The 12,455-nt window shown below is 37.3% G+C and overlaps 1 long non-coding RNA gene across 1 annotated transcript; it reads right to left on the bottom strand.

The window, feature by feature from the left end:
- Nucleotides 1-33: 33 nt before the first annotated feature.
- LOC124238560 (uncharacterized) lies at nucleotides 34-10,646 on the bottom strand. The gene is made up of 4 exons (XR_006888325.1): nucleotides 10,535-10,646; nucleotides 9,776-9,939; nucleotides 3,475-3,590; nucleotides 34-217 (listed from the first exon to the last, which is right to left on the bottom strand). It is a non-coding gene; the product is annotated as an uncharacterized LOC124238560 (long non-coding RNA).
- Nucleotides 10,647-12,455: the final 1,809 nt, after the last annotated feature.

Raw genomic sequence — 12,455 nt, forward strand, 5'->3', positions numbered from 1 at the left:
AACAGAAATTTATTATCCCACAGTCGTGGAAGCTAGAAGTCCAGAATTAAGATGTGAGCAGTGTCATGTTCCTTCTGAGGAACATGACTTCCTTCCTGGCTTCTGGTGGTTTTTGGCAATCGTTGACATCCATGGGCTGATAGATGCATCACTCCAGTCTCTAGCTCCATAGTCACATGGGCTTCTTCCCCGTGTGACTGTGTCTCCAGTTCCTCTCCTTATAAGAAAACCAGTCATTGGATTTAGCATTAATCCTAATCCAGTATGACTTCATCTTAAATTTACATCTTCAAAGACCCTACTTCCAAATAAGATCATATTCACATGGGCCAAGTGTTCGGACTTCAACATATCTTTTTGAAGAACACAATTCAACCCGCAAGTCAGATCACAGCAACTTCTACACTTGCAAAAAGTAACAAATTATTAAATCATGATATTTTGCATATCTTGATGATAAAGATCTATAATTATTTAGCTAGAATGGTACCCATAACTTATTGTTGAACAAAAATACTGCACTATAGAATAGTAGGATCTCATTTATAGGATGTCATATAAAATGTCTATATGTTCATACATATATTGAAAGGGACATTTGGATAAAGCAAATATCATTTTTACAAGAAAAATAAGGCTTTAAATTTATAAGCCGATCACAACTAATAACAATAACAGTAACTAAATTTTTACATTGTTCATAATGCTTTATATTTTTCAAAATAATAAAAGCAAAAGTAAAAATAAGCACACCATTTAAAAGACAGTTTTTCTAACATCGATAACAAATAAAAATGGTTTTTGTTTTCGTGTTTAGTCCTTATCCTTCTGAAATCTTTGACTAATCAATGATCAAGGGTGAAAAAAATTGTAGCTTCTTCCTCAAAAAGAAAGGAATTCCTTCAGTGGAGTCCAAAGTAACTTTATTCAATAGGCATTTGTGTCTCTTAATATTATGTAAAAGACTCCCTCTGTTACGTTATCACCAACTAAGTTGTGGTAAAGACAGAGATAACATGAGGTATTCAGCCTCAGATGAACCCACAATAGTGAAATCAGAAGAGTAGGGCAAAGAAAGGAGCCAGGCCAAACATGAGCCTGGTGGCTGAACAGAGACCCAAGTATGCACTGTCCAGCAAATCTGCAGGAGCATCCCCGGCTGAGAACTGAAATCTGTGGTCAGTGGGGCGTGCAACTTCACTACTTCCACCTGTCTTTTAGTGTGTCATTATTGCAAATTAAATAATTCAGTTGAAAGCTAAAACAATTGCCACCCTGGCTATAGAACCTTTTGACTCCAACATGTGACATACTCAATTGAGTTCTTTTCCACTATAAGTCAGAATATCATGGAGTTCAAACCTAAGTCTCTCAGACCTTCTCTGCCCCATTTAAGAAGGATGAGTGTATAGAATCTGACACAGTTGACTTTTTAACTGCAAAGGAAGGAAGTTTCTTTAAGCCTAAGAAAGCAAAACCATCTGGTATTGCACAGCTGTGGAAATATTGTGTATCTAATTATTTATGGAGGTACCTATGATTTGGTCTTGGTATATCCCAAAAGACTTTGAAAAAGCAGAATTTCATAGTGACTTCAGATCAATAGCTTCTAAGTTGTTATTCTGGTTCAAGATTTTTCTCAACAGAGTGAAGAATGGGAAAATCCTGTTTTCATTAAAGAAACACAGAAATGTCATCCTGGTTTATGTAGAGGCATGAGAGAGGGCATGCCTATGTAGCACTGCAGGAAAAGTCATTCTGTGAGTCGTTCCAAAATCTTGGCATTTCAACTCCATCCATCAGAGCAAGCGAAAGAAATACATTTAACAACAAATGAGACATCTAAACACCCAGCTATTTATTGTCTTATATGCTCTACAGGTTGACTACTAAGAAATAATAATCTACCCTTTTAAAACAAAATCATAGAAACATAGAACTTTAGGGTTTACCATTTGAGAGAGATTTCTGTTTCCTGTAAGGGCAGATTAGAGTTTTGTTTTTGTTTTTCTTTGTTTATATTTTTCCAGACAAATCTTCCTTCTGAATACAAATGGAAAATTAGAAAGATATTTCAAAAATACAAATGTTGAAAGCATCAGAGAGTTTCAAAAACAGTGAGATTTTGAAAACCTGATTCCATGGAGAAAAGGAAAAGAGAGAAAATGAGCTCAACAGTTGGCATGTTGCTTTTACCCTAAAGGCTTTTCCCAGTTTCCCAGTGGTGGCACAAAAGCTGAAAAGCTGAGGAAAAGCCTCTGTCAGAGAGGATGAGAAGCTGAATGGAGCTTCCAACCACCTTAAGAGGCTGAGGAAGACATAAATTGGAGTTCAGAGTGTACTAAGGAAAAGGAATCCTAATAAATCACCAGGACTTTCAGTTAGTACCCCTGAAAGATTGTTGTGAATCCCTGTAAGTAGGGACGGATCAGATAGACACTGTTGAATCAGCCCTCACAACTACTGAAACTCGGCTTTGAATCAGCTCAATTCCTGGCTAGATTAAGGTGGCATTCTCCTACCCTATCCACCTGTTTGAAATACAAGCAGATCCTCTCTGAAAAAAAGATGAAAATTATTCAGAACCAAATTTTTCATATATAATGTCTAGCGTTAAATCCCAACTTACCTAGAAGCAAGAGTACTTGACCAAAATCAAGAGAATAACAGACAATATAAACAGATCCACAGAACAGTTATTGGAGTGGTTATGCATGAATTTTTTTAAAACAATGATTAATACTTCCAACAAATTAGATGACAAGTTTAAGAATTTAAGCAGAGAAATGGGAATTATAAAAAAGAATCAAGTGAAAGTTTTAGAACTAGAAATACAATAAGTAAAATTAAGAGCACAATTCATCGGTCTAACAGCAGATTAAATAAAGCTGATGAGACGATTCATGAACTGCAAGGTAGGTTAGAAAAATATACAGACAGATGTATAGAGAAACAAATGAATAGAAAATACAGAAATGAGCATAAGAGACATATGGGACACATATGTGTAATTGGAGCCCTCGAAGAAAAAGGAGAGAAAAAATGGAGCAGAGCAACATTTAATGAATTGATTTTCCAAAACTGATAAAGAAACCAAGCCACAGATTTTAGATGTGCTACTAACTCCAACAGGATAAATACAAATTAAAGAACACTTAGGTAGATCATTGTAAAACTGGTGAAAATCAAAGACAAAAATATGTTATAAGCAGCCAGAGGAAAAAAGACAATGCTTCATTCAAAGAAGCAAGTAAACTGACAGATGACTCCATGAAAGAAATAATGGAATCTAGAAAAAAATTGGAATAAATTACTCAAACTTTAGGAATAACCCTACTAGTTATTTAGTCTCACTCTGCCTCACCTTGGTTTAATATAGAGGAAGGAAGTCAAAGGCTCAGGGAGATTAGAATATTAGAGTGGATTTATCATTGAAGTCCTACTCACCTCACTGGGAGGGTCCAGAAGACATACCTTTCATTGATACTTTGAGAAACAAATTTGTGAGGGGATCCCCAGCATCCTTAAAGAGCTTCATAATTGTTCTTCTCTGTAGATCAGATCTTACAGTGGAAACCACAGTCACTCAGCTGGAAAATATAAATACAACGGGAGCAATTGGATCCTGGGGTGGTAGGGGCCAAGTGGCAGCACTCAACTGCCAAAGGCAAGATGGGTATAGTCACCATGATGGACAACAAACCCAAAGCAGCAATCAGAATATTCTGACGCATGCAGCCCTGTGGCATGGCTAGTTAATCATGGTGCTCCTAGAAGTAAAATAAGTAGGAAGCTATTAAATTCTTACTTGATCTGTATAAGCAGAAAAGTTCTAGGTCAAGTAAACAGAAATCTAATTCAAATCATAAAGTAAAGAGTCATGGATCCTCAATCAATTTCCAGACTTGAGCCTGTTTTCAAATCCAGAACCCCTTGAGTGAATGGGAGGCTGGGTCCCCTCTAGGAAGGACCCTAATACACTACTGGAAATTTATACTGTTAATCTTTCTCCCAGCCTTCCCCAAAGGGACCTATGGCCCTTCACCAGAGTAACCGTGCATTGGGATAAAAGAAATAATCAGAACTTTTAGGGACAACTAGACAATGGCTGTGAACTGACATTGATTCCAGGAGATCCAAAATGTCATTGTGACTTTCCAGTCAAAGTAGGGGCTTACGGGAGTCAAGTGATCAACGGAGTTTTAGCTCAGGTCCATCTCTCCGTGGGTCCAATGAGACTCAAATCCTATCCTGTGATTATTTCCCAAGTTCCAGAGCTCATAATTGGGACAGACATACCTAGCAGCTGGAAGAATCTCTTCATTGATTCCCTGACCTGTGGAGTGAGGGCTATTATGGTGGGAAAGGCCAAGTGGGAGCCATTATAACTGCTTCTATTTAGGGAAATAGTAAGTCAAAAGCAACTGCATTCCTGGGTGGATCACACAGATTAGTGCCACCACTGAGGACTTGAAAGATGCAGTAGTGGTGATTCCCACCACATCCCCATTCAACTCTCCTATTTGGACTGTGCAGAATACCATTGGATCTGGCAGAACGGCAGTGGATTATCACAAGCTTAGCCAAGTGGGGACTCTAATTGCAGCTGCTATGCTAAATGTGGTTTCATTACTTGACTCATACCCCTGATGTTCCTACAAATATCATCATATCCCTGATACCTGGTATGCAGTTATTGATCTGGAAAATGCCTTTTTCTTTATACCTGTCCATAAAGCTCACCAAAAGCAGTTTGCTTTTATCTGGCAAGGCTAACAATACACCCTCACTGTCCTCCCTCAAGGGTATATCAACTCTCTAGCCCTATGTCACAATTTAGTTCACAGGGGTGGAGGTTATGCATGGGCTTAGCAATGTGGACCTCCATTCACTAAGGCCAGGCTGGCTGTGGCCACCACCAAGTGCCCAATTTGCCAGCAGCAGAGACCAACACTGAGCCCTCAATATGGCATCACTGCTCGGGATGATCAGGCAGCTACCTGGTGGCAGGTTGATTACATGGGATCACTTCCTCCATGGAATTTGTCCTTACTGGAATAGTCACCTAATCTGCATATGGATTTGCCTTCCCAAAGCAACGCTTCTGCCAAAACTATCACGCATGGTCTTATAGAATGCTTTATCCACCATCATGGTACTCCATACATCATTGCTTCAGATCAAGGAACTCATTACACAGCAAAATAAGTGTGGCTACCGGCACGTACTCATGAAATTCATTGGTCTTACTATGATTCCCACCACCCTGAAGCAGCTAACTTGATAGAATGGTGGAATGGCCTTTTGAAGACAATTACACAGCCAGATAGGTGGTAATACCCAGCCAGCAAGGCTGGGGCAAGGTTCTTCAGAAGGCTTTATATGCTCTAAATCAGCATCCAGTGTATATGGCGCTGTTTCTCCAATAGCCAAAATTCACAGATCCAGGAACCAAAGGGCAGAAACGAGAGTGGCACCACTCATGATTACTTCTAGTGACCTACTAGCAAAATTTTTGCTTCCTCTTCCCAAGACTTTATGCTTTGCTGGCCTAGGGGTCTTAGTTCCAGAGGGAGGAATGCTTCCACCAGGTGACATAACAATGATTCCACTGAACTGAAAGTTAAGACTGACACCTGGCCACTTTGGGCTCCTCATGCCTCTGAATCAACAGGCACGAAAGGGAGTTACTGTGTTGGCTGGGGTGACTGATCCTGACTACCAAATGGAAATTGGCCTACTACTCCACAATGGAGGTAAGGAAGAATCTCTCTGGAATACAGGAGACCCCTTAGGGCATCTCTTAGTATTACCATACCCTAAGATTAAGATCAATGAAAAGCTACAAAGACCCAATGCAGGCAAGACGAGCAACGGCCCAGACCACTCCAAAGGAAGGTTTGAACAAATGACATATTTAAACTGTAGAAATAACCTTACTACTACTTACCACTTTGACTCACTCGTACCTAATGAGAAAATCATATCCAGAGGGGTTAAGCATCTAGCCCAAGATAACAAAGCACACCCAGACCAGAATTTCAGATTGTCCACCAGTCTCCTAGTTTACGTACATTCTTTCCCATTGTCCTATTCATACAACCACTCAAAGAAAACAAAGAACATTCTACTCCAACAGAGAAACTACTGTTTTCTGTATATATTCCTTCCAAATATGTATTTTGGCATCCCTCTGAAGAGAATACCCTTTTCAGAACCCAACTGGTAAATTCTGACCAAGCACATTAACTTATCTGAAAACATACAGATTCTATTCTTGCTCTTTACCAAGAATTCTTGCTGGGAAAGTGCCCACTAAAAAAACACCCTAGAGTAAAACCTTCATTGGTTTATTTTAATTGCTATCTTCCCAACTTGTCTAGAAATTGGGTGAGGGGGAGCATCATTATTCTGTGTCTGTGACCCTTTATTCAGCTGAATATCTTTCATTCCAATGCCTCAAACAGGACACACCTGCATTTTTAGACGGCCTCAATAGGCCCATTTTTTTAAGAAAAAGTTTCGAATATACAACAAAGGTCTTTTGGTGCATAGGAACCTCCACTTTCCTAAATCATCTGTTCCACAGCTCCAGCAGTAGAGATTTATAGATGTCATTCTTCTTAATGCCACATCAGAAAACGTGGCCTTTCAACATGCACATTTGTGCAATTCAGAACAATGGAGGATCTCCCTAAATGACTTTCCCTGAATACATTCAGGGATACAAATTGCTCTGTATGAGGAAAGAGATCAGTAATATTTCTCATCTTTCTAAAACATCATTTCCCTTTTTTACCTAATTGAAATAGTTAAAGAGGCTCCAGCAAATAAAATGGAGACAGCTCACATTTCAAAATGTAAAGGTGGTAATACATACTACTGGAACTTTCTGCCAGGTTTACAGGAAAGAACCACAGACTGTAAAGCCTAAGGACTTAATTTAGGGAAAGTGAGAGCATTTTCTCTGTCACTGACTTAGCAGTGCCCTCTGATTCTCTCATGAAATGACCCATCGCGCTCAGGGCACCAAATGAATAGAGAAAAGTATACTCATTTTGCTGCTACTAAATACAGAACTTTCTATCTCTGACTAATGGTTTAAAACTAGTCATTACCTAAAAATAGTCTCATTATTTTCATTAATTGCAGCTCAAAATTTGCCCTTTAAGTAAGGTCCATGAGTAGGCAAGTCTATTTTTGCCATTGTGAATCCCGTACCTTTGTGGTAGCATCTGTTTTAACATCATCTTACTGTGCTAAATATCTCAGTAACCACCCGTGTGCGTGCCAGATGGAGGTGACTGCTCTAACTCGACGTGGTACCTGTCAGCAATCCAACAATCTAAAGGAGTTAAATTACTCCATCTGCTCTTCCAAATTGCCCGGGGAGACTGCCCCTCAAATGTTAATGCTTTTGTTTGTTAATAAACAATAAAAGGACACTTTGTCAATTATGTGACTTGACTGATTCATAATTTGTGCTAACAAATTTCTGTCAATAATGAGCAAATCAGCCAAGAAGCATTTATTAAGTACCCACAATATATATATGTTTTTGTACTAGTTACTATAAGATATTGGAGAAAATAACTATATCGTTTAGAAGGAGAACATACTCAGAGAATAATTCATGGTTCAAGCAGTATTATGCATCATTGCTAACATAATACATAAATTACATGATACTGACAATTAAAGAAAAAACAAATATACAAGGAAAATAAAGTTTTAAAAAATAGGAAATGAGCTGAGTTCTCAGAGATTAAAATAAGAAGTGAAAATGATGTGTGTTTTCTTGGGAGTGCAGGTGGGGGGCCACATTTATTTAATTAACAAATGCTTATTAAATGTGAACTACATGCTTTAAACTATGCTAAAGGCAATAGAGGAGAAAAGAGGACTGGGACATAGTTTCTGCCTTCCAAGAGTCTTCATGCTGGTGGAGGTAATTAGACACAATCACAAACATCTCTAATAAAACAGGGATTAAAAAACTGCCTTCTTAAGAGGTGATGTTAAAAATTTTAAAACTTAAAACATTTAAGGTAAGCTATGGAGCAATGCTGCAACAGTAAGACTTGTTCCTTTTGCTAAATATGATATGATATTTCAAATAAAAATAATCAACTAATCTTGCTGATCATCTCCTCCAACAGGTAACTTCAAGGCCCTTAGTATTCTTTACATAGTTCTAGCCTGACTATTTGCTTAACGATTAACTGCAATGATGACAGCTCAGAAATTGTCCTGATGGAGATTCTTTTAATATGATAGAAATGAACAAAAGCCTTTTTTCAGACATTGTATCTGACAATCCACTGATGGCCAGTAACTATTACAAAGGTGTATTACTGAAGCAGAAGTCTGAGATGGAAGAAGGGCCACTTGAAGCCATTGTGAAAAGAACAGGTGGGCACAAACCAGATGTCTACTAGAGTCTAGACGCCTTTTGAGATCTAAATACAAGCAGTCAAACTCTTATTTTATGCCCTGTGGAGATACAAACCCCTCTCAAGATCATCAGAGAATTTCTTAGGAATTTATATTCTCTTGGTTGTCACCTCTAGTTTAAGCTCCTAAAAGTTTTGAATTAGTTCTATTATAGGGAACACCTCACCACCCTGTTCATGAATCCTGTTTAATTTCATACTTCATTGATCTAAATGTGGAAGTGTTTTCCTTAATTTCCCACAAACCAATCATTCCCATGGGTATCTATATATGGAAAAGACTTGACTATAAATTTGGGGTGTCAAGGAATCTGTATGGCCACAGCACAAACAAACCAAAAATGCATGTTTAGACATTCCTGCTGCAAAAGTCACTTGGCCATTTACACAACTAGGATCTTAATCTCCTGCCATGTTATATTCAACTCTCCCCTCACCCCTCTTTTCTTTCCTCGTGCTCCTCACCGCCAAATTTCTGTTTATTTCAGGTTCAGGGTAGTTTGTCATCTTGCTTCTGTCAATCCATGAATTCAGAATTTCCTTCTTTACCTTAAAGTGGCTTATCAGGCACTTTCCTAAACAAAGTCTGTTCCTTCCTTGAGAGGAATTCTGATATCAACCATTAAACTTATAAAATATTTTACCTTGACACAATAACAATTCCCAAAGCTGGCAGAGTAGTGGAGAAAGTGGTAAACTCGCTCATTATTTCCAAATTGTAGTATCAATTTATGCTGCCTCTAGCAATTTAGTAACACATATTAAAAACAGTAATAATGTTTACAGCTTTTGCCCTGAAATCTCACTCTGCAGAACTGCGCCTACTTCATAGGAAAAACTCAATGCATGATAGCACTTATCATTAGTTATTATTCTAAGGAAATTAAATTTATATTTATTGAATGCACAAAATGCTCTTTATAGCATCATATTCAAACAATTTGGGAACAATGCGTCTAAAAATTGGTGAAAAGTTAAATGCTAACATTTGATAGGCTATAATGCATCCATTAAACATTTCCACGTTGCTATTGGACTCTATCTCTATCATCTCATAAAATTTTTGTGAAAAATATTTTCAGAAAGCAATGTAATATTTAAACTGCAATTGAAATTATGCAATAAATATGTACATGGATAAAAATTGGAAGAAATCATGAACTAAAGAAAAATAAAATATGTTACAGCAATGTCTGTTTTAAAATTCCTTTTTATCATTTCCAGAAGCTCCAAAGTAGATAGACAATCCCGTCTCAGTGAAGGTTGAGTGATAGGCCAGTCAGGACACAAATTTCATCACCTGATGCTCCAGGGCCACTCACCCAGCAATTCCGGGACCTTATCCCTTCTCCCCAGGATCAGCTTACAGGCCTCTTGGACAGAAGGGCTTCTTCCTTCTCCCCGTACTTGCTTTTCTTCCTCCCCCTCACATTTTGAAACTTGTAGTTTCCAACTGCTGTGACTTCTACCACCATCACTACTAAATCTGCGGTAAACAAGAACAACAACAACAATAATAAGGATAACAGGTATACCAACAATTGAGCATCTGCCATAGGCCAGACATTGTACTAGCTATTTATTGAACGATAGTTCCTAATAGATTGGTAGATATTCTTAAGAAAATGATAGCTTGTGGAATCAATCCAGGGACAATTTTGTATCTTTCTCTACCTGAGAGTCAGCTCTGCGCTGTTAGCTCTTACAGGAACTGCAACTGGCAATAAACAGGCTGAGTAGGGCTTGCAGAAGCTCTTTTATTTGGCCTGGTTTTGTTGTTGGGTTTTAAGTATAAAAAGACTTTGGTCATAACAAGCCTCTCTAGGCTGCCAGAGTACCTCCCTCTCCATATTGTCTCACACTCAGCATCATACAGTTATGTTACCTGTTTGGCTCTTTAAGGAATTTGTATTTTCCCACCATTTTACTCCAGAGTGAAAATATCTTTATGTTGGATATTTTAAGCCTTTGGTGCAGCAGATACATTGATTATGTGTATCCATGATTAGACTTGGGAGCCCAAGGAACTGAGAAAAATGAACAGAACAAGAATCTTTTGTAATTTAGTGGTTGTCTTTTACCATTGGAGAACCTCTGTAACTCAGCCGAGTATCTCTAGAGACAATTTTTCCTCTTGGCAGGACCACGAAGGTAGTTTGAAGATCCCAGTGCAAAATGACTATATGAGGCTTCCTGTTTCAGAAAAATGGAAAGAGGGGGGAGATGGAAAAAAATATTTGAGCAAATAATGGTCAAAATTTTTAAAAATTTGATGAAAATTATAAACCCACAGATACAATAAGCTCAATGAACACTACACATTTGAAAAATGATGAAAAGCATAACACAGTACATTATAATTAAATTGCTTGAAATTGGTGATAAAGGCAAAATCTTAAAATTAGCCAGAGAAAAAGACATATTGCATACAGAGGAATAAATATAAGAATGACAAATTTCCCACCAACATACAGTACGAAACCAAAGACAGTGAAGCGATATCTTTAAAGTAATGAAAGAAATTAACCATAACCTGGAATTCTATACCCAGTGCAAATATATTTCAAAATGATGCCATTTGTGACAACATGGATGGACCTTGAGGGTATTATGCTAAGCGAAATAAATCAGAGAGAGAAAGTCAAATACCATATGATCTCACTCATAAGTAGAAAATAAAAACAACAACAATCACATAGAGACAGAGATTGGGTTGGTGGTTACCAGAGGGAAAGGGGAGGGAGGAGGGCAAAGGAGTGATTAGGCACACGTGTGTGGTGGTGGATTGTAATTAGTCTTTGGGTGGTGAACATGATGTAACCTGCACAGGAATCAAAACATAATGATGTACACCTGAAATTTCTATAATGTTATAAATCAATGTTACCACAATAAAAAATTAATAAATACAAAAAAAGATGTCAAAATAAAGACTTTTTCAGACGTAAAAATGGATGAAAGATATTCATCACCAGCAGACCTACCCTGCAAAAGGGAAATGACACCAGATAGGAGTCTTGAACTAAACAAGGGAATGAAGAATAGCAGAAATGATAAATATATGGGTAAATATAAGACACAATTTTCTAATTTCTTTAAAAGATAATTGATGGCCTAAAAAAATAATAACCATGTACTGTGGGGTCTATATCGATGAACAGGTAAAATAACACAAATAGCACAGAGGCTGGGAGGAAGACAGTGAAAGCATTCTACTGAAGGATCTTTTACTGCGCATGAAGTGGCATAATATTGCTTGAAGTCAGACTTTGATATATTAAACCCTAAACCCCAATGCAACTGAACACACACACACTATACCTAATAAGCAGATGAGAGAAAAAATAGAATCATAAAAAAATAATCAAAATGAAGGCAAAAAAAGAGAAGAAACTATAGAGGGACAAATACAAAACAAATAATAGGATGACGGATTTAAAAGCAACTATTCAACAACTATTTTCGATATGAATTGTCTGAATACTACAATTAAAAGGCAGCGATTACCAGATTGGATTAAAAAAATAAACAAGACCCAACTATATGCTGTCTACAAGAAATGCTCTTTAAATATAGACTCTAATAGATTAAAAGTAAAATTCTGAATGTAGACAGACCATACTAACACCAATCAAAAGAAAGCTGATGTGGCTATATTAATATAAGGCAAAGTAAATTCCAGACCAAAGAATATTACCAGAAGGAATAGGGTTATTTCATAATGATAAAAAGTTCAATTCATCATAAAGAATAAGAATCCTAAATATTTAAGTACCAAATCATAGATCTTCAAAATACATGAGGCAAAAACTGATGAAACTGCAAGAAAAAAATAGATAAATCCATAATTTTTGTTAGAGATTTTACCATTCCCTCACATCCTTTTTTAGGGCGTGCAGAACATATATCAAGATAGACTACTTTCTGGGCCATAAAACAAGTATCAATAACTTTAAAAGGCTTCAAATCTTAAAAATTATGCTCTCTGACTACAGTGGAATT

Source organism: Equus quagga, chromosome 4 (genome assembly GCF_021613505.1).
Source record: "Equus quagga isolate Etosha38 chromosome 4, UCLA_HA_Equagga_1.0, whole genome shotgun sequence".
NCBI classification, from domain to species: Eukaryota; Metazoa; Chordata; class Mammalia; order Perissodactyla; family Equidae; genus Equus; species Equus quagga.